The sequence below is a fragment of the Phalangium opilio genome, unplaced genomic scaffold (assembly GCF_054372755.1).
Source record: "Phalangium opilio isolate 3A_F unplaced genomic scaffold, DU_Popi_V2 ptg000105l_1, whole genome shotgun sequence".
NCBI lineage: Eukaryota > Metazoa > Arthropoda > Arachnida > Opiliones > Phalangiidae > Phalangium > Phalangium opilio.
Window position 1 is genome coordinate 8,409,847 of NW_028324207.1, and position 10,839 is coordinate 8,420,685.

Below are 10,839 nucleotides of genomic sequence, written 5' to 3' on the forward strand. Positions count from 1 at the left end.
AAATAAAAGTACAATCGTTATCCCAGCTGGGGATCGAACCCAGGACCTTTGGATTAGGAGTCCAATGTGCTATCCACTACACTACTGGGACACGTTTGTACGCTTGTCCAAGAGTTTTCAGAATTCATAAACAATTTCATATTTCAAATAAAAGTACAATCGTTATCCCAGCTGGGGATCGAACCCAGGACCTTTGGATTAGGAGTCCAATGTGCTATCCACTACACTACTGGGACACGTTTGAACGCTTGTGAAAGAGTTTTCCGAATTCATAAACAATTTCATATTTCAAATGAAAGTACAATCTTTATCCCAGCTGGGGATCGAACCCAGGACCTTTGGATTAGGAGTCCAATGTGCGATCCACTACACTACTGGGACACGTTTGTTACTTTGCCAAAGAGTTTTCCGAATTCATAAACAATTTCATATTTCAAATAAAAGTACAATCGTTATCCCAGCTGGGGATCGAACCCAGGACCTTTGGATTAGGAGTCCAATGTGCTATCCACTACACTACTGGGACACGTTTGTAATTTTGTCCAAGATCTTTCCGAATTCATAAACAATTTCATATTTCAAATAAAAGTACAATCGTTATCCCAGCTGGAGATCGAATCCAGGACCTTTGGATTAGGAGTCCAATGTGCTATCCACTACACTACTGGGACACGTTTGTTACTTTGCCAAAGAGTTTTCCGAATTCATAAACAATTTCATATTTCAAATAAAAGTACAATTGTTATCCCAGCTGGGGATCGAACCCAGGACCTTTGGATTAGGTGTCCAATGTGCTATCCACTACACTACTGGGACACGTTTGTTATTTTGTCCAAGATCTTTCCGAATTCATAAACAATTTCATATTTCAAATAAAAGTACAATCGTTATCCCAGCTGGGGATCGAACCCAGGACCTTTCGATTAGGAGTCCAATGTGCTATCCACTACACTACTGGGAAACGTTTGTACGCTTGTCCAAGAGTTTTCAGAATTCATAAACAATTTCATATTTCAAATAAAAGTACAATCGTTATCCCAGCTGGAGATCGAACCCAGGACCTTTGGATTAGGAGTCCAATGTGCTATCCACTACACTACTGGGACACGTTTGTTACTTTGCCAAAGAGTTTTCCGAATTCATAAACAATTTCATATTTCAAATAAAAGTACAATTGTTATCCCAGCTGGGGATCGAACCCAGGACCTTTGGATTAGGAGTCCAATGTGCTATCCACTACACTACTAAGACACGTTTGTTATTTTGTCCAAGATCTTTCCGAATTCATAAACAATTTCATATTTCAAATAAAAGTACAATTGTTATCCCAGCTGGGGATCGAACCCAGGACCTTTCGATTAGGAGTCCAATGTGCTATCCACTACACTACTGGGACACGTTTGTACGCTTGTCCAAGAGTTTTCAGAATTCATAAACAATTTCATATTTCAAATAAAAGTACAATCGTTATCCCAGCTGGGGATCGAACCCAGGACCTTTGGATTAAGAGTCCAATGTGCTATCCACTACACTACTGGGACACGTTTGTACGCTTGTCCAAGAGTTTTCAGAATTCATAAACAATTTCATATTTCAAATAAAAGTACAATCGTTATCCCAGCTGGGGATCGAACCCAGGACCTTTGGATTAGGAGTCCAATGTGCTATCCACTACACTACTGGGACACGTTTGTTATTTTGTCCAAGATCTTTCCGAATTCATAAACAATTTCATATTTCAAATAAAAGTACAATCGTTATCCCAGCTGGGGATCGAACCCAGGACCTTACGATTAGGAGTCCAATGTGCTATCCACTACACTACTGGGACACGTTTGTTACTTTGCCAAAGAGTTTTCCGAATTCATAAACAATTTCATATTTCAAATAAAAGTACAATCGTTATCCCAGCTGGGGATCGAACCCAGGACCTATGGATTAGGAGTCCAATGTGCTTTCCACTACACTACTGGGACACGTTTGTTATTTTGTCCAAGATCTTTCCGAATTCATAAACAATTTCATATTTCAAATAAAAGTACAATCGTTATCCCAGCTGGGGATCGAACCCAGGACTTTTGGATTAGGAGTCCAATGTGCTATCCACTACACTACTGGGGCACGTTTGTTACTTTGATAAAGAGTTTTCCGAATTCATAAACAATTTCATATTTCAAATAAAAGTACAATCGTTATCCCAGCTGGGTATCGAACCCAGGACCTTTGGATTAGGAGTCCAATGTGCTATCCACTACACTACTGGGACACGTTTGTACGCTTGTCCAAGAGTTTTCAGAATTCATAAACAATTTCATATTTCAAATAAAAGTACAATCGTTACCCCAGCTGGGGATCGAACCCAGGACCTTTGGATTAGGAGTCCAATGTGCTATCCACTACACTACTAGGACACGTTTGTTATTTTGTCCAAGATCTTTCCGAATTCATAAACAATTTCATATTTCAAATAAAAGTACAATCGTTATCCCAGCTGGGGATCGAACCCAGGACCTTTGGATTAGGAGTCCAATGTGCTATCCACTACACTACTGGGACACGTTTGTACGCTTGTCCAAGAGTTTTCAGAATTCATAAACAATTTCATATTTCAAATAAAAGTACAATCGTTATCCCAGCTGGGGATCGAACCCAGGACCTTTGGATTAGGAGTCTATTGTGCTATCCACTACACTACTGGGACACGTTTGAACGCTTGTGAAAGAGTTTTCCGAATTCATAAACAATTTCATATTTCAAATGAAAGTACAATCGTTATCCCAGCTGGGGATCGATCCCAGGACCTTTGGATTAGGAGTCCAATGTGCTATCCACTACACTACTGGGACAAGTTTGAACGCTTGTCCAAGAGTTTTCCGAATTCATAAACAATTTCATACTTCAAATAAAAGTACAATCGTTATCCCAGCTGGGGATCGAACCCAGGACCTTTGGATTAGGAGTCCAATGTGCTACCCACTACACTACTGGGACACGTTTGTTATTTTGTCCAAGATCTTTCCGAATTCATAAACAATTTCATATTTCAAATAAAAGTACAATCGTTATCCCAGCTGGGGATCGAACCCAGGACCTTACGATTAGGAGTCCAATGTGCTATCCACTACACTACTGGGACACGTTTGTTACTTTGCCAAAGAGTTTTCCGAATTCATAAACCATTTCATATTTCAAATAAAAGTACAATTGTTATCCCAGCTGGGGATCGAACCCAGGACCTTTGGATTAGAAGTCCAATGTGCTATCCACTACACTACTAAGACACGTTTGTTAATTTGTCCAAGAGTTTTATGAATTCATAAACAATTTCATATTTCAAATAAAAGAACAACCTTTATCCCAGCTGGGGATCTAACCCAGGAGCTTTGGATAAGGAGTCCAATGTGCTATCCACTACACTACTGGGACAAGTTTGAACGCTTGTCCAAGAGTTTTCCGAATTCATAAACAATTTCATATTTCAAATAAAAGTACAATCGTTATCCCAGCTGGGGATCGAACCCACGACCTTTGGATTAGGAGTCCAATGTGCTATCCACTACACTACTGGGACACGTTTGTTATTTTGTCCAAGATCTTTCCGAATTCATAAACAATTTCATATTTCAAATAAAAGTACAATCGTTATCCCAGCTGGGGATCGAACCCAGGACCTTACGATTAGGAGTCCAATGTGCTATCCACTACACTACTGGGACACGTTTGTTACTTTGCCAAAGAGTTTTCCGAATTCATAAACAATTTCATATTTCAAATAAAAGTACAATCGTTATCCCAGCTGGGGATCGAACCCAGGACCTATGGATTAGGAGTCCAATGTGCTTTCCACTACACTACTGGGACACGTTTGTTATTTTGTCCAAGATCTTTCCGAATTCATAAACAATTTCATATTTCAAATAAAAGTACAATCGTTATCCCAGCTGGGGATCGAACCCAGGACTTTTGGATTAGGAGTCCAATGTGCTATCCACTACACTACTGGGGCACGTTTGTTACTTTGATAAAGAGTTTTCCGAATTCATAAACAATTTCATATTTCAAATAAAAGTACAATCGTTATCCCAGCTGGGTATCGAACCCAGGACCTTTGGATTAGGAGTCCAATGTGCTATCCACTACACTACTGGGACACGTTTGTACGCTTGTCCAAGAGTTTTCAGAATTCATAAACAATTTCATATTTCAAATAAAAGTACAATCGTTACCCCAGCTGGGGATCGAACCCAGGACCTTTGGATTAGGAGTCCAATGTGCTATCCACTACACTACTAGGACACGTTTGTTATTTTGTCCAAGATCTTTCCGAATTCATAAACAATTTCATATTTCAAATAAAAGTACAATCGTTATCCCAGCTGGGGATCGAACCCAGGACCTTTGGATTAGGAGTCCAATGTGCTATCCACTACACTACTGGGACAAGTTTGAACGCTTGTCCAAGAGTTTTCCGAATTCATAAACAATTTCATACTTCAAATAAAAGTACAATCGTTATCCCAGCTGGGGATCGAACCCAGGACCTTTGGATTAGGAGTCCAATGTGCTACCCACTACACTACTGGGACACGTTTGTTATTTTGTCCAAGATCTTTCCGAATTCATAAACAATTTCATATTTCAAATAAAAGTACAATCGTTATCCCAGCTGGGGATCGAACCCAGGACCTTACGATTAGGAGTCCAATGTGCTATCCACTACACTACTGGGACACGTTTGTTACTTTGCCAAAGAGTTTTCCGAATTCATAAACCATTTCATATTTCAAATAAAAGTACAATTGTTATCCCAGCTGGGGATCGAACCCAGGACCTTTGGATTAGAAGTCCAATGTGCTATCCACTACACTACTAAGACACGTTTGTTAATTTGTCCAAGAGTTTTATGAATTCATAAACAATTTCATATTTCAAATAAAAGAACAACCTTTATCCCAGCTGGGGATCTAACCCAGGAGCTTTGGATAAGGAGTCCAATGTGCTATCCACTACACTACTGGGACAAGTTTGAACGCTTGTCCAAGAGTTTTCCGAATTCATAAACAATTTCATATTTCAAATAAAAGTACAATCGTTATCCCAGCTGGGTATCGAACCCAGGACCTTTGGATTAGGAGTCCAATGTGCTATCCACTACACTACTGGGACACGTTTGTACGCTTGTCCAAGAGTTTTCAGAATTCATAAACAATTTCATATTTCAAATAAAAGTACAATCGTTACCCCAGCTGGGGATCGAACCCAGGACCTTTGGATTAGGAGTCCAATGTGCTATCCACTACACTACTAGGACACGTTTGTTATTTTGTCCAAGATCTTTCCGAATTCATTAACAATTTCATATTTCAAATAAAAGTACAATCGTTATCCCAGCTGGGGATCGAACCCAGGACCTTTGGATTAGGAGTCCAATGTGCTATCCACTACACTACTGGGACAAGTTTGAACGCTTGTCCAAGAGTTTTCCGAATTCATAAACAATTTCATACTTCAAATAAAAGTACAATCGTTATCCCAGCTGGGGATCGAACCCAGGACCTTTGGATTAGGAGTCCAATGTGCTACCCACTACACTACTGGGACACGTTTGTTATTTTGTCCAAGATCTTTCCGAATTCATAAACAATTTCATATTTCAAATAAAAGTACAATCGTTATCCCAGCTGGGGATCGAACCCAGGACCTTACGATTAGGAGTCCAATGTGCTATCCACTACACTACTGGGACACGTTTGTTACTTTGCCAAAGAGTTTTCCGAATTCATAAACCATTTCATATTTCAAATAAAAGTACAATTGTTATCCCAGCTGGGGATCGAACCCAGGACCTTTGGATTAGAAGTCCAATGTGCTATCCACTACACTACTAAGACACGTTTGTTAATTTGTCCAAGAGTTTTATGAATTCATAAACAATTTCATATTTCAAATAAAAGAACAACCTTTATCCCAGCTGGGGATCTAACCCAGGAGCTTTGGATAAGGAGTCCAATGTGCTATCCACTACACTACTGGGACAAGTTTGAACGCTTGTCCAAGAGTTTTCCGAATTCATAAACAATTTCATATTTCAAATAAAAGTACAATCGTTATCCCAGCTGGGGATCGAACCCACGACCTTTGGATTAGGAGTCCAATGTGCTATCCACTACACTACTGGGACACGTTTGTTATTTTGTCCAAGATCTTTCCGAATTCATAAACAATTTCATATTTCAAATAAAAGTACAATCGTTATCCCAGCTGGGGATCGAACCCAGGACCTTACGATTAGGAGTCCAATGTGCTATCCACTACACTACTGGGACACGTTTGTTACTTTGCCAAAGAGTTTTCCGAATTCATAAACAATTTCATATTTCAAATAAAAGTACAATCGTTATCCCAGCTGGGGATCGAACCCAGGACCTATGGATTAGGAGTCCAATGTGCTTTCCACTACACTACTGGGACACGTTTGTTATTTTGTCCAAGATCTTTCCGAATTCATAAACAATTTCATATTTCAAATAAAAGTACAATCGTTATCCCAGCTGGGGATCGAACCCAGGACTTTTGGATTAGGAGTCCAATGTGCTATCCACTACACTACTGGGGCACGTTTGTTACTTTGATAAAGAGTTTTCCGAATTCATAAACAATTTCATATTTCAAATAAAAGTACAATCGTTATCCCAGCTGGGTATCGAACCCAGGACCTTTGGATTAGGAGTCCAATGTGCTATCCACTACACTACTGGGACACGTTTGTACGCTTGTCCAAGAGTTTTCAGAATTCATAAACAATTTCATATTTCAAATAAAAGTACAATCGTTACCCCAGCTGGGGATCGAACCCAGGACCTTTGGATTAGGAGTCCAATGTGCTATCCACTACACTACTAGGACACGTTTGTTATTTTGTCCAAGATCTTTCCGAATTCATAAACAATTTCATATTTCAAATAAAAGTACAATCGTTATCCCAGCTGGGGATCGAACCCAGGACCTTTGGATTAGGAGTCCAATGTGCTATCCACTACACTACTGGGACACGTTTGTACGCTTGTCCAAGAGTTTTCAGAATTCATAAACAATTTCATATTTCAAATAAAAGTACAATCGTTATCCCAGCTGGGGATCGAACCCAGGACCTTTGGATTAGGAGTCTATTGTGCTATCCACTACACTACTGGGACACGTTTGAACGCTTGTGAAAGAGTTTTCCGAATTCATAAACAATTTCATATTTCAAATGAAAGTACAATCGTTATCCCAGCTGGGGATCGATCCCAGGACCTTTGGATTAGGAGTCCAATGTGCTATCCACTACACTACTGGGACAAGTTTGAACGCTTGTCCAAGAGTTTTCCGAATTCATAAACAATTTCATATTTCAAATAAAAGTACAATCGTTATCCCAGCTGGGGATCGAACCCAGGACCTTTGGATTAGGAGTCCAATGTGCTACCCACTACACTACTGGGACACGTTTGTTATTTTGTCCAAGATCTTTCCGAATTCATAAACAATTTCATATTTCAAATAAAAGTACAATCGTTATCCCAGCTGGGGATCGAACCCAGGACCTTACGATTAGGAGTCCAATGTGCTATCCACTACACTACTGGGACACGTTTGTTACTTTGCCAAAGAGTTTTCCGAATTCATAAACCATTTCATATTTCAAATAAAAGTACAATTGTTATCCCAGCTGGGGATCGAACCCAGGACCTTTGGATTAGAAGTCCAATGTGCTATCCACTACACTACTAAGACACGTTTGTTAATTTGTCCAAGAGTTTTATGAATTCATAAACAATTTCATATTTCAAATAAAAGAACAACCTTTATCCCAGCTGGGGATCTAACCCAGGAGCTTTGGATAAGGAGTCCAATGTGCTATCCACTACACTACTGGGACAAGTTTGAACGCTTGTCCAAGAGTTTTCCGAATTCATAAACAATTTCATATTTCAAATAAAAGTACAATCGTTATCCCAGCTGGGGATCGAACCCACGACCTTTGGATTAGGAGTCCAATGTGCTATCCACTACACTCCTGGGACACGTTTGTTATTTTGTCCAAGATCTTTCCGAATTCATAAACAATTTCATATTTCAAATAAAAGTACAATCGTTATCCCAGCTGGGGATCGAACCCAGGACCTTTGGATTAGGAGTCCAATGTGCTATCCACTACACTACTGGGGCACGTTTGTTACTTTGATAAAGAGTTTTCCGAATTCATAAACAATTTCATATTTCAAATAAAAGTACAATCGTTATCCCAGCTGGGGATCGAACCCAGGACCTTTGGATTAGGAGTCCAATGTGCTATCCACTACACTACTGGGACACGTTTATACGCTTGTCCAAGAGTTTTCAGAATTCATAAACAATTTCATATTTCAAATAAAAGTACAATCGTTATCCCAGCTGGGAATCGAACCCAGGACCTTTGGATTAGGAGTCCAATGTGCTATCCACTACACTACTGGGACACGTTCGTTATTTTGTCCAAGATCTTTCCGAATTCATAAACAATTTCATATTTCAAATAAAAGTACAATCGTTATCCCAGCTGGGGATCGAACCCAGGACCTTTGGATTAGGAGTCCAATGTGCCATCCACTACACTACTGGGACACGTTTGTACGCTTGTCCAAGAGTTTTCAGAATTCATAAACAATTTCATATTTCAAATAAAAGTACAATCGTTATCCCAGCTGGGGATCGAACCCAGGACCTTTGGATTAGGAGTCCAATGTGCTATCCACTACACTACTGGGACACGTTTGAACGCTTGTGAAAGAGTTTTCCGAATTCATAAACAATTTCATATTTCAAATGAAAGTACAATCGTTATCCCAGCTGGGGATCGAACCCAGGACCTTTGGATTAGGAGTCCAATGTGCTATCCACTACACTACTGGGACACGTTTGTACGCTTGTCCAAGAGTTTTCAGAATTCATAAACAATTTCATATTTCAAATAAAAGTACAATCGTTATCCCAGCTGGGGATCGAACCCAGGACCTTTGGATTAGGAGTCCAATGTGCTATCCACTACACTACTGGGACACGTTTGTTATTTTGTCCAAGATCTTTCCGAATTCATAAACAATTTCATATTTCAAATAAAAGTACAATCGTTATCCCAGCTGGGGATCGAACCCAGGACCTTTGGATTAGGAGTCCAATGTGCTATCCACTACACTACTGGGACACGTTTGTACGCTTGTCCAAGAGTTTTCAGAATTCATAAACAATTTCATATTTCAAATAAAAGTACAATCGTTATCCCAGCTGGGGATCGAACCCAGGACCTTTGGATTAGGAGTCCAATGTGCTATCCACTACACTACTGGGACACGTTTGTTATTTTGTCCAAGATCTTTCCGAATTCATAAACAATTTCATATTTCAAATAAAAGTACAATCGTTATCCCAGCTGGGGATCGAACCCAGGACCTTTGGATTAGGAGTCCAATGTGCTTTCCACTACACTACTGGGACACGTTTGTTATTTTGTCCAAGATCTTTCCGAATTCATAAACAATTTCATATTTCAAATAAAAGTACAATCGTTATCCCAGCTGGGGATCGAACCCAGGACTTTTGGATTAGGAGTCCAATGTGCTATCCACTACACTACTGGGGCACGTTTGTTACTTTGATAAAGAGTTTTCCGAATTCATAAACAATTTCATATTTCAAATAAAAGCACAATCGTTATCCCAGCTGGGGATCGAACCCAGGACCTTTGGATTAGGAGTCCAATGTGCTATCCACTACACTACTGGGACACGTTTGTACGCTTGTCCAAGAGTTTTCAGAATTCATAAACAATTTCATATTTCAAATAAAAGTACAATCGTTACCCCAGCTGGGGATCGAACCCAGGACCTTTGGATTAGGAGTCCAATGTGCTATCCACTACACTACTAGGACACGTTTGTTATTTTGTCCAAGATCTTTCCGAATTCATAAACAATTTCATATTTCAAATAAAAGTACAATCGTTATCCCAGCTGGGGATCGAACCCAGGACCTTTGGATTAGGAGTCCAATGTGCTATCCACTACACTACTGGGACACGTTTGTACGCTTGTCCAAGAGTTTTCAGAATTCATAAACAATTTCATATTTCAAATAAAAGTACAATCGTTATCCCAGCTGGGGATCGAACCCAGGACCTTTGGATTAGGAATCCAATGTGCTATCCACTACACTACTGGGACACGTTTGAACGCTTGTGAAAGAGTTTTCCGAATTCATAAACAATTTCATATTTCAAATGAAAGTACAATCGTTATCCCAGCTGGGGATCGATCCCAGGACCTTTGGATTAGGAGTCCAATGTGCTATCCACTACACTACTGGGACAAGTTTGAACGCTTGTCCAAGAGTTTTCCGAATTCATAAACAATTTCATATTTCAAATAAAAGTACAATCGTTATCCCAGCTGGGGATCGAACCCAGGACCTTTGGATTAGGAGTCCAATGTGCTACCCACTACACTACTGGGACACGTTTGTTATTTTGTCCAAGATCTTTCCGAATTCATAAACAATTTCATATTTCAAATAAAAGTACAATCGTTATCCCAGCTGGGGATCGAACCCAGGACCTTTGGATTAGGAGTCCAATGTGCTTTCCACTACACTACTGGGACACGTTTGTTATTTTGTCCAAGATCTTTCCGAATTCATAAACAATTTCATATTTCAAATAAAAGTACAATCGTTATCCCAGCTGGGGATCGAACCCAGGACTTTTGGTTTAGGAGTCCAATGTGCTATCCACTACACTACTGGGGCACGTTTGTTACTTTGATA

General features: G+C 39.7%; 75 non-coding genes across 75 annotated transcripts; all 75 read right to left on the reverse strand.

Annotated features, from left to right (window-relative positions):
* Window positions 1-18: 18 nt before the first annotated feature.
* On the reverse strand, window positions 19-91 carry TRNAR-CCU (transfer RNA arginine (anticodon CCU)). Its single transcript has one exon. It is a non-coding gene; the product is annotated as a tRNA-Arg (tRNA).
* A 72-nt stretch (window positions 92-163) lies between these two features.
* TRNAR-CCU (transfer RNA arginine (anticodon CCU)) lies at window positions 164-236 on the reverse strand. The gene has a single exon. It is a non-coding gene; the product is annotated as a tRNA-Arg (tRNA).
* A 72-nt stretch (window positions 237-308) lies between these two features.
* TRNAR-CCU (transfer RNA arginine (anticodon CCU)) lies at window positions 309-381 on the reverse strand. Its single transcript has one exon. It is a non-coding gene; the product is annotated as a tRNA-Arg (tRNA).
* A 72-nt stretch (window positions 382-453) lies between these two features.
* TRNAR-CCU (transfer RNA arginine (anticodon CCU)) lies at window positions 454-526 on the reverse strand. The gene has a single exon. It is a non-coding gene; the product is annotated as a tRNA-Arg (tRNA).
* Window positions 527-598: 72 nt separating this feature from the next.
* On the reverse strand, window positions 599-671 carry TRNAR-CCU (transfer RNA arginine (anticodon CCU)). Its single transcript has one exon. It is a non-coding gene; the product is annotated as a tRNA-Arg (tRNA).
* A 72-nt stretch (window positions 672-743) lies between these two features.
* TRNAR-CCU (transfer RNA arginine (anticodon CCU)) lies at window positions 744-816 on the reverse strand. The gene has a single exon. It is a non-coding gene; the product is annotated as a tRNA-Arg (tRNA).
* A 71-nt stretch (window positions 817-887) lies between these two features.
* Window positions 888-961, reverse strand: TRNAR-CCU (transfer RNA arginine (anticodon CCU)). Its single transcript has one exon. It is a non-coding gene; the product is annotated as a tRNA-Arg (tRNA).
* Window positions 962-1,033: 72 nt separating this feature from the next.
* TRNAR-CCU (transfer RNA arginine (anticodon CCU)) lies at window positions 1,034-1,106 on the reverse strand. The gene has a single exon. It is a non-coding gene; the product is annotated as a tRNA-Arg (tRNA).
* A 72-nt stretch (window positions 1,107-1,178) lies between these two features.
* On the reverse strand, window positions 1,179-1,251 carry TRNAR-CCU (transfer RNA arginine (anticodon CCU)). Its single transcript has one exon. It is a non-coding gene; the product is annotated as a tRNA-Arg (tRNA).
* A 72-nt stretch (window positions 1,252-1,323) lies between these two features.
* TRNAR-CCU (transfer RNA arginine (anticodon CCU)) lies at window positions 1,324-1,396 on the reverse strand. The gene has a single exon. It is a non-coding gene; the product is annotated as a tRNA-Arg (tRNA).
* Window positions 1,397-1,468: 72 nt separating this feature from the next.
* TRNAK-CUU (transfer RNA lysine (anticodon CUU)) lies at window positions 1,469-1,541 on the reverse strand. The gene has a single exon. It is a non-coding gene; the product is annotated as a tRNA-Lys (tRNA).
* A 72-nt stretch (window positions 1,542-1,613) lies between these two features.
* On the reverse strand, window positions 1,614-1,686 carry TRNAR-CCU (transfer RNA arginine (anticodon CCU)). The gene has a single exon. It is a non-coding gene; the product is annotated as a tRNA-Arg (tRNA).
* A 72-nt stretch (window positions 1,687-1,758) lies between these two features.
* Window positions 1,759-1,831, reverse strand: TRNAR-CCU (transfer RNA arginine (anticodon CCU)). The gene has a single exon. It is a non-coding gene; the product is annotated as a tRNA-Arg (tRNA).
* Window positions 1,832-1,903: 72 nt separating this feature from the next.
* Window positions 1,904-1,976, reverse strand: TRNAR-CCU (transfer RNA arginine (anticodon CCU)). Its single transcript has one exon. It is a non-coding gene; the product is annotated as a tRNA-Arg (tRNA).
* A 72-nt stretch (window positions 1,977-2,048) lies between these two features.
* On the reverse strand, window positions 2,049-2,121 carry TRNAR-CCU (transfer RNA arginine (anticodon CCU)). The gene has a single exon. It is a non-coding gene; the product is annotated as a tRNA-Arg (tRNA).
* Window positions 2,122-2,193: 72 nt separating this feature from the next.
* Window positions 2,194-2,266, reverse strand: TRNAR-CCU (transfer RNA arginine (anticodon CCU)). The gene has a single exon. It is a non-coding gene; the product is annotated as a tRNA-Arg (tRNA).
* A 72-nt stretch (window positions 2,267-2,338) lies between these two features.
* On the reverse strand, window positions 2,339-2,411 carry TRNAR-CCU (transfer RNA arginine (anticodon CCU)). The gene has a single exon. It is a non-coding gene; the product is annotated as a tRNA-Arg (tRNA).
* Window positions 2,412-2,483: 72 nt separating this feature from the next.
* On the reverse strand, window positions 2,484-2,556 carry TRNAR-CCU (transfer RNA arginine (anticodon CCU)). Its single transcript has one exon. It is a non-coding gene; the product is annotated as a tRNA-Arg (tRNA).
* Window positions 2,557-2,628: 72 nt separating this feature from the next.
* TRNAR-CCU (transfer RNA arginine (anticodon CCU)) lies at window positions 2,629-2,701 on the reverse strand. Its single transcript has one exon. It is a non-coding gene; the product is annotated as a tRNA-Arg (tRNA).
* Window positions 2,702-2,773: 72 nt separating this feature from the next.
* Window positions 2,774-2,846, reverse strand: TRNAR-CCU (transfer RNA arginine (anticodon CCU)). The gene has a single exon. It is a non-coding gene; the product is annotated as a tRNA-Arg (tRNA).
* Window positions 2,847-2,918: 72 nt separating this feature from the next.
* TRNAR-CCU (transfer RNA arginine (anticodon CCU)) lies at window positions 2,919-2,991 on the reverse strand. The gene has a single exon. It is a non-coding gene; the product is annotated as a tRNA-Arg (tRNA).
* Window positions 2,992-3,063: 72 nt separating this feature from the next.
* On the reverse strand, window positions 3,064-3,136 carry TRNAR-CCU (transfer RNA arginine (anticodon CCU)). The gene has a single exon. It is a non-coding gene; the product is annotated as a tRNA-Arg (tRNA).
* A 72-nt stretch (window positions 3,137-3,208) lies between these two features.
* On the reverse strand, window positions 3,209-3,281 carry TRNAR-UCU (transfer RNA arginine (anticodon UCU)). The gene has a single exon. It is a non-coding gene; the product is annotated as a tRNA-Arg (tRNA).
* A 72-nt stretch (window positions 3,282-3,353) lies between these two features.
* TRNAR-CCU (transfer RNA arginine (anticodon CCU)) lies at window positions 3,354-3,426 on the reverse strand. Its single transcript has one exon. It is a non-coding gene; the product is annotated as a tRNA-Arg (tRNA).
* Window positions 3,427-3,498: 72 nt separating this feature from the next.
* TRNAR-CCU (transfer RNA arginine (anticodon CCU)) lies at window positions 3,499-3,571 on the reverse strand. Its single transcript has one exon. It is a non-coding gene; the product is annotated as a tRNA-Arg (tRNA).
* Window positions 3,572-3,643: 72 nt separating this feature from the next.
* Window positions 3,644-3,716, reverse strand: TRNAR-CCU (transfer RNA arginine (anticodon CCU)). Its single transcript has one exon. It is a non-coding gene; the product is annotated as a tRNA-Arg (tRNA).
* Window positions 3,717-3,788: 72 nt separating this feature from the next.
* TRNAR-CCU (transfer RNA arginine (anticodon CCU)) lies at window positions 3,789-3,861 on the reverse strand. The gene has a single exon. It is a non-coding gene; the product is annotated as a tRNA-Arg (tRNA).
* Window positions 3,862-3,933: 72 nt separating this feature from the next.
* TRNAR-CCU (transfer RNA arginine (anticodon CCU)) lies at window positions 3,934-4,006 on the reverse strand. The gene has a single exon. It is a non-coding gene; the product is annotated as a tRNA-Arg (tRNA).
* Window positions 4,007-4,078: 72 nt separating this feature from the next.
* On the reverse strand, window positions 4,079-4,151 carry TRNAR-CCU (transfer RNA arginine (anticodon CCU)). Its single transcript has one exon. It is a non-coding gene; the product is annotated as a tRNA-Arg (tRNA).
* Window positions 4,152-4,223: 72 nt separating this feature from the next.
* Window positions 4,224-4,296, reverse strand: TRNAR-CCU (transfer RNA arginine (anticodon CCU)). Its single transcript has one exon. It is a non-coding gene; the product is annotated as a tRNA-Arg (tRNA).
* Window positions 4,297-4,368: 72 nt separating this feature from the next.
* TRNAR-CCU (transfer RNA arginine (anticodon CCU)) lies at window positions 4,369-4,441 on the reverse strand. The gene has a single exon. It is a non-coding gene; the product is annotated as a tRNA-Arg (tRNA).
* Window positions 4,442-4,513: 72 nt separating this feature from the next.
* TRNAR-CCU (transfer RNA arginine (anticodon CCU)) lies at window positions 4,514-4,586 on the reverse strand. The gene has a single exon. It is a non-coding gene; the product is annotated as a tRNA-Arg (tRNA).
* A 72-nt stretch (window positions 4,587-4,658) lies between these two features.
* TRNAR-CCU (transfer RNA arginine (anticodon CCU)) lies at window positions 4,659-4,731 on the reverse strand. Its single transcript has one exon. It is a non-coding gene; the product is annotated as a tRNA-Arg (tRNA).
* Window positions 4,732-4,803: 72 nt separating this feature from the next.
* TRNAR-UCU (transfer RNA arginine (anticodon UCU)) lies at window positions 4,804-4,876 on the reverse strand. Its single transcript has one exon. It is a non-coding gene; the product is annotated as a tRNA-Arg (tRNA).
* Window positions 4,877-4,948: 72 nt separating this feature from the next.
* On the reverse strand, window positions 4,949-5,021 carry TRNAR-CCU (transfer RNA arginine (anticodon CCU)). The gene has a single exon. It is a non-coding gene; the product is annotated as a tRNA-Arg (tRNA).
* A 72-nt stretch (window positions 5,022-5,093) lies between these two features.
* Window positions 5,094-5,166, reverse strand: TRNAR-CCU (transfer RNA arginine (anticodon CCU)). Its single transcript has one exon. It is a non-coding gene; the product is annotated as a tRNA-Arg (tRNA).
* Window positions 5,167-5,238: 72 nt separating this feature from the next.
* On the reverse strand, window positions 5,239-5,311 carry TRNAR-CCU (transfer RNA arginine (anticodon CCU)). The gene has a single exon. It is a non-coding gene; the product is annotated as a tRNA-Arg (tRNA).
* Window positions 5,312-5,383: 72 nt separating this feature from the next.
* Window positions 5,384-5,456, reverse strand: TRNAR-CCU (transfer RNA arginine (anticodon CCU)). The gene has a single exon. It is a non-coding gene; the product is annotated as a tRNA-Arg (tRNA).
* A 72-nt stretch (window positions 5,457-5,528) lies between these two features.
* On the reverse strand, window positions 5,529-5,601 carry TRNAR-CCU (transfer RNA arginine (anticodon CCU)). Its single transcript has one exon. It is a non-coding gene; the product is annotated as a tRNA-Arg (tRNA).
* Window positions 5,602-5,673: 72 nt separating this feature from the next.
* On the reverse strand, window positions 5,674-5,746 carry TRNAR-CCU (transfer RNA arginine (anticodon CCU)). The gene has a single exon. It is a non-coding gene; the product is annotated as a tRNA-Arg (tRNA).
* A 72-nt stretch (window positions 5,747-5,818) lies between these two features.
* On the reverse strand, window positions 5,819-5,891 carry TRNAR-UCU (transfer RNA arginine (anticodon UCU)). The gene has a single exon. It is a non-coding gene; the product is annotated as a tRNA-Arg (tRNA).
* A 72-nt stretch (window positions 5,892-5,963) lies between these two features.
* TRNAR-CCU (transfer RNA arginine (anticodon CCU)) lies at window positions 5,964-6,036 on the reverse strand. The gene has a single exon. It is a non-coding gene; the product is annotated as a tRNA-Arg (tRNA).
* A 72-nt stretch (window positions 6,037-6,108) lies between these two features.
* Window positions 6,109-6,181, reverse strand: TRNAR-CCU (transfer RNA arginine (anticodon CCU)). The gene has a single exon. It is a non-coding gene; the product is annotated as a tRNA-Arg (tRNA).
* Window positions 6,182-6,253: 72 nt separating this feature from the next.
* On the reverse strand, window positions 6,254-6,326 carry TRNAR-CCU (transfer RNA arginine (anticodon CCU)). The gene has a single exon. It is a non-coding gene; the product is annotated as a tRNA-Arg (tRNA).
* Window positions 6,327-6,398: 72 nt separating this feature from the next.
* Window positions 6,399-6,471, reverse strand: TRNAR-CCU (transfer RNA arginine (anticodon CCU)). The gene has a single exon. It is a non-coding gene; the product is annotated as a tRNA-Arg (tRNA).
* Window positions 6,472-6,543: 72 nt separating this feature from the next.
* On the reverse strand, window positions 6,544-6,616 carry TRNAR-CCU (transfer RNA arginine (anticodon CCU)). The gene has a single exon. It is a non-coding gene; the product is annotated as a tRNA-Arg (tRNA).
* Window positions 6,617-6,688: 72 nt separating this feature from the next.
* On the reverse strand, window positions 6,689-6,761 carry TRNAR-CCU (transfer RNA arginine (anticodon CCU)). The gene has a single exon. It is a non-coding gene; the product is annotated as a tRNA-Arg (tRNA).
* A 72-nt stretch (window positions 6,762-6,833) lies between these two features.
* On the reverse strand, window positions 6,834-6,906 carry TRNAR-CCU (transfer RNA arginine (anticodon CCU)). Its single transcript has one exon. It is a non-coding gene; the product is annotated as a tRNA-Arg (tRNA).
* Window positions 6,907-6,978: 72 nt separating this feature from the next.
* On the reverse strand, window positions 6,979-7,051 carry TRNAR-CCU (transfer RNA arginine (anticodon CCU)). Its single transcript has one exon. It is a non-coding gene; the product is annotated as a tRNA-Arg (tRNA).
* Window positions 7,052-7,123: 72 nt separating this feature from the next.
* TRNAR-CCU (transfer RNA arginine (anticodon CCU)) lies at window positions 7,124-7,196 on the reverse strand. Its single transcript has one exon. It is a non-coding gene; the product is annotated as a tRNA-Arg (tRNA).
* Window positions 7,197-7,268: 72 nt separating this feature from the next.
* Window positions 7,269-7,341, reverse strand: TRNAR-CCU (transfer RNA arginine (anticodon CCU)). The gene has a single exon. It is a non-coding gene; the product is annotated as a tRNA-Arg (tRNA).
* A 72-nt stretch (window positions 7,342-7,413) lies between these two features.
* TRNAR-CCU (transfer RNA arginine (anticodon CCU)) lies at window positions 7,414-7,486 on the reverse strand. The gene has a single exon. It is a non-coding gene; the product is annotated as a tRNA-Arg (tRNA).
* Window positions 7,487-7,558: 72 nt separating this feature from the next.
* TRNAR-CCU (transfer RNA arginine (anticodon CCU)) lies at window positions 7,559-7,631 on the reverse strand. The gene has a single exon. It is a non-coding gene; the product is annotated as a tRNA-Arg (tRNA).
* A 72-nt stretch (window positions 7,632-7,703) lies between these two features.
* TRNAR-UCU (transfer RNA arginine (anticodon UCU)) lies at window positions 7,704-7,776 on the reverse strand. The gene has a single exon. It is a non-coding gene; the product is annotated as a tRNA-Arg (tRNA).
* Window positions 7,777-7,848: 72 nt separating this feature from the next.
* Window positions 7,849-7,921, reverse strand: TRNAR-CCU (transfer RNA arginine (anticodon CCU)). Its single transcript has one exon. It is a non-coding gene; the product is annotated as a tRNA-Arg (tRNA).
* A 72-nt stretch (window positions 7,922-7,993) lies between these two features.
* Window positions 7,994-8,066, reverse strand: TRNAR-CCU (transfer RNA arginine (anticodon CCU)). The gene has a single exon. It is a non-coding gene; the product is annotated as a tRNA-Arg (tRNA).
* Window positions 8,067-8,138: 72 nt separating this feature from the next.
* Window positions 8,139-8,211, reverse strand: TRNAR-CCU (transfer RNA arginine (anticodon CCU)). Its single transcript has one exon. It is a non-coding gene; the product is annotated as a tRNA-Arg (tRNA).
* Window positions 8,212-8,283: 72 nt separating this feature from the next.
* TRNAR-CCU (transfer RNA arginine (anticodon CCU)) lies at window positions 8,284-8,356 on the reverse strand. Its single transcript has one exon. It is a non-coding gene; the product is annotated as a tRNA-Arg (tRNA).
* A 72-nt stretch (window positions 8,357-8,428) lies between these two features.
* Window positions 8,429-8,501, reverse strand: TRNAR-CCU (transfer RNA arginine (anticodon CCU)). The gene has a single exon. It is a non-coding gene; the product is annotated as a tRNA-Arg (tRNA).
* Window positions 8,502-8,573: 72 nt separating this feature from the next.
* TRNAR-CCU (transfer RNA arginine (anticodon CCU)) lies at window positions 8,574-8,646 on the reverse strand. The gene has a single exon. It is a non-coding gene; the product is annotated as a tRNA-Arg (tRNA).
* A 72-nt stretch (window positions 8,647-8,718) lies between these two features.
* Window positions 8,719-8,791, reverse strand: TRNAR-CCU (transfer RNA arginine (anticodon CCU)). Its single transcript has one exon. It is a non-coding gene; the product is annotated as a tRNA-Arg (tRNA).
* A 72-nt stretch (window positions 8,792-8,863) lies between these two features.
* TRNAR-CCU (transfer RNA arginine (anticodon CCU)) lies at window positions 8,864-8,936 on the reverse strand. Its single transcript has one exon. It is a non-coding gene; the product is annotated as a tRNA-Arg (tRNA).
* A 72-nt stretch (window positions 8,937-9,008) lies between these two features.
* On the reverse strand, window positions 9,009-9,081 carry TRNAR-CCU (transfer RNA arginine (anticodon CCU)). Its single transcript has one exon. It is a non-coding gene; the product is annotated as a tRNA-Arg (tRNA).
* Window positions 9,082-9,153: 72 nt separating this feature from the next.
* TRNAR-CCU (transfer RNA arginine (anticodon CCU)) lies at window positions 9,154-9,226 on the reverse strand. The gene has a single exon. It is a non-coding gene; the product is annotated as a tRNA-Arg (tRNA).
* Window positions 9,227-9,298: 72 nt separating this feature from the next.
* Window positions 9,299-9,371, reverse strand: TRNAR-CCU (transfer RNA arginine (anticodon CCU)). Its single transcript has one exon. It is a non-coding gene; the product is annotated as a tRNA-Arg (tRNA).
* A 72-nt stretch (window positions 9,372-9,443) lies between these two features.
* Window positions 9,444-9,516, reverse strand: TRNAR-CCU (transfer RNA arginine (anticodon CCU)). The gene has a single exon. It is a non-coding gene; the product is annotated as a tRNA-Arg (tRNA).
* A 72-nt stretch (window positions 9,517-9,588) lies between these two features.
* Window positions 9,589-9,661, reverse strand: TRNAR-CCU (transfer RNA arginine (anticodon CCU)). The gene has a single exon. It is a non-coding gene; the product is annotated as a tRNA-Arg (tRNA).
* Window positions 9,662-9,733: 72 nt separating this feature from the next.
* On the reverse strand, window positions 9,734-9,806 carry TRNAR-CCU (transfer RNA arginine (anticodon CCU)). The gene has a single exon. It is a non-coding gene; the product is annotated as a tRNA-Arg (tRNA).
* Window positions 9,807-9,878: 72 nt separating this feature from the next.
* On the reverse strand, window positions 9,879-9,951 carry TRNAR-CCU (transfer RNA arginine (anticodon CCU)). Its single transcript has one exon. It is a non-coding gene; the product is annotated as a tRNA-Arg (tRNA).
* A 72-nt stretch (window positions 9,952-10,023) lies between these two features.
* TRNAR-CCU (transfer RNA arginine (anticodon CCU)) lies at window positions 10,024-10,096 on the reverse strand. Its single transcript has one exon. It is a non-coding gene; the product is annotated as a tRNA-Arg (tRNA).
* Window positions 10,097-10,168: 72 nt separating this feature from the next.
* On the reverse strand, window positions 10,169-10,241 carry TRNAR-CCU (transfer RNA arginine (anticodon CCU)). The gene has a single exon. It is a non-coding gene; the product is annotated as a tRNA-Arg (tRNA).
* Window positions 10,242-10,313: 72 nt separating this feature from the next.
* Window positions 10,314-10,386, reverse strand: TRNAR-CCU (transfer RNA arginine (anticodon CCU)). The gene has a single exon. It is a non-coding gene; the product is annotated as a tRNA-Arg (tRNA).
* Window positions 10,387-10,458: 72 nt separating this feature from the next.
* TRNAR-CCU (transfer RNA arginine (anticodon CCU)) lies at window positions 10,459-10,531 on the reverse strand. Its single transcript has one exon. It is a non-coding gene; the product is annotated as a tRNA-Arg (tRNA).
* Window positions 10,532-10,603: 72 nt separating this feature from the next.
* On the reverse strand, window positions 10,604-10,676 carry TRNAR-CCU (transfer RNA arginine (anticodon CCU)). Its single transcript has one exon. It is a non-coding gene; the product is annotated as a tRNA-Arg (tRNA).
* A 72-nt stretch (window positions 10,677-10,748) lies between these two features.
* On the reverse strand, window positions 10,749-10,821 carry TRNAR-CCU (transfer RNA arginine (anticodon CCU)). The gene has a single exon. It is a non-coding gene; the product is annotated as a tRNA-Arg (tRNA).
* Window positions 10,822-10,839: the final 18 nt, after the last annotated feature.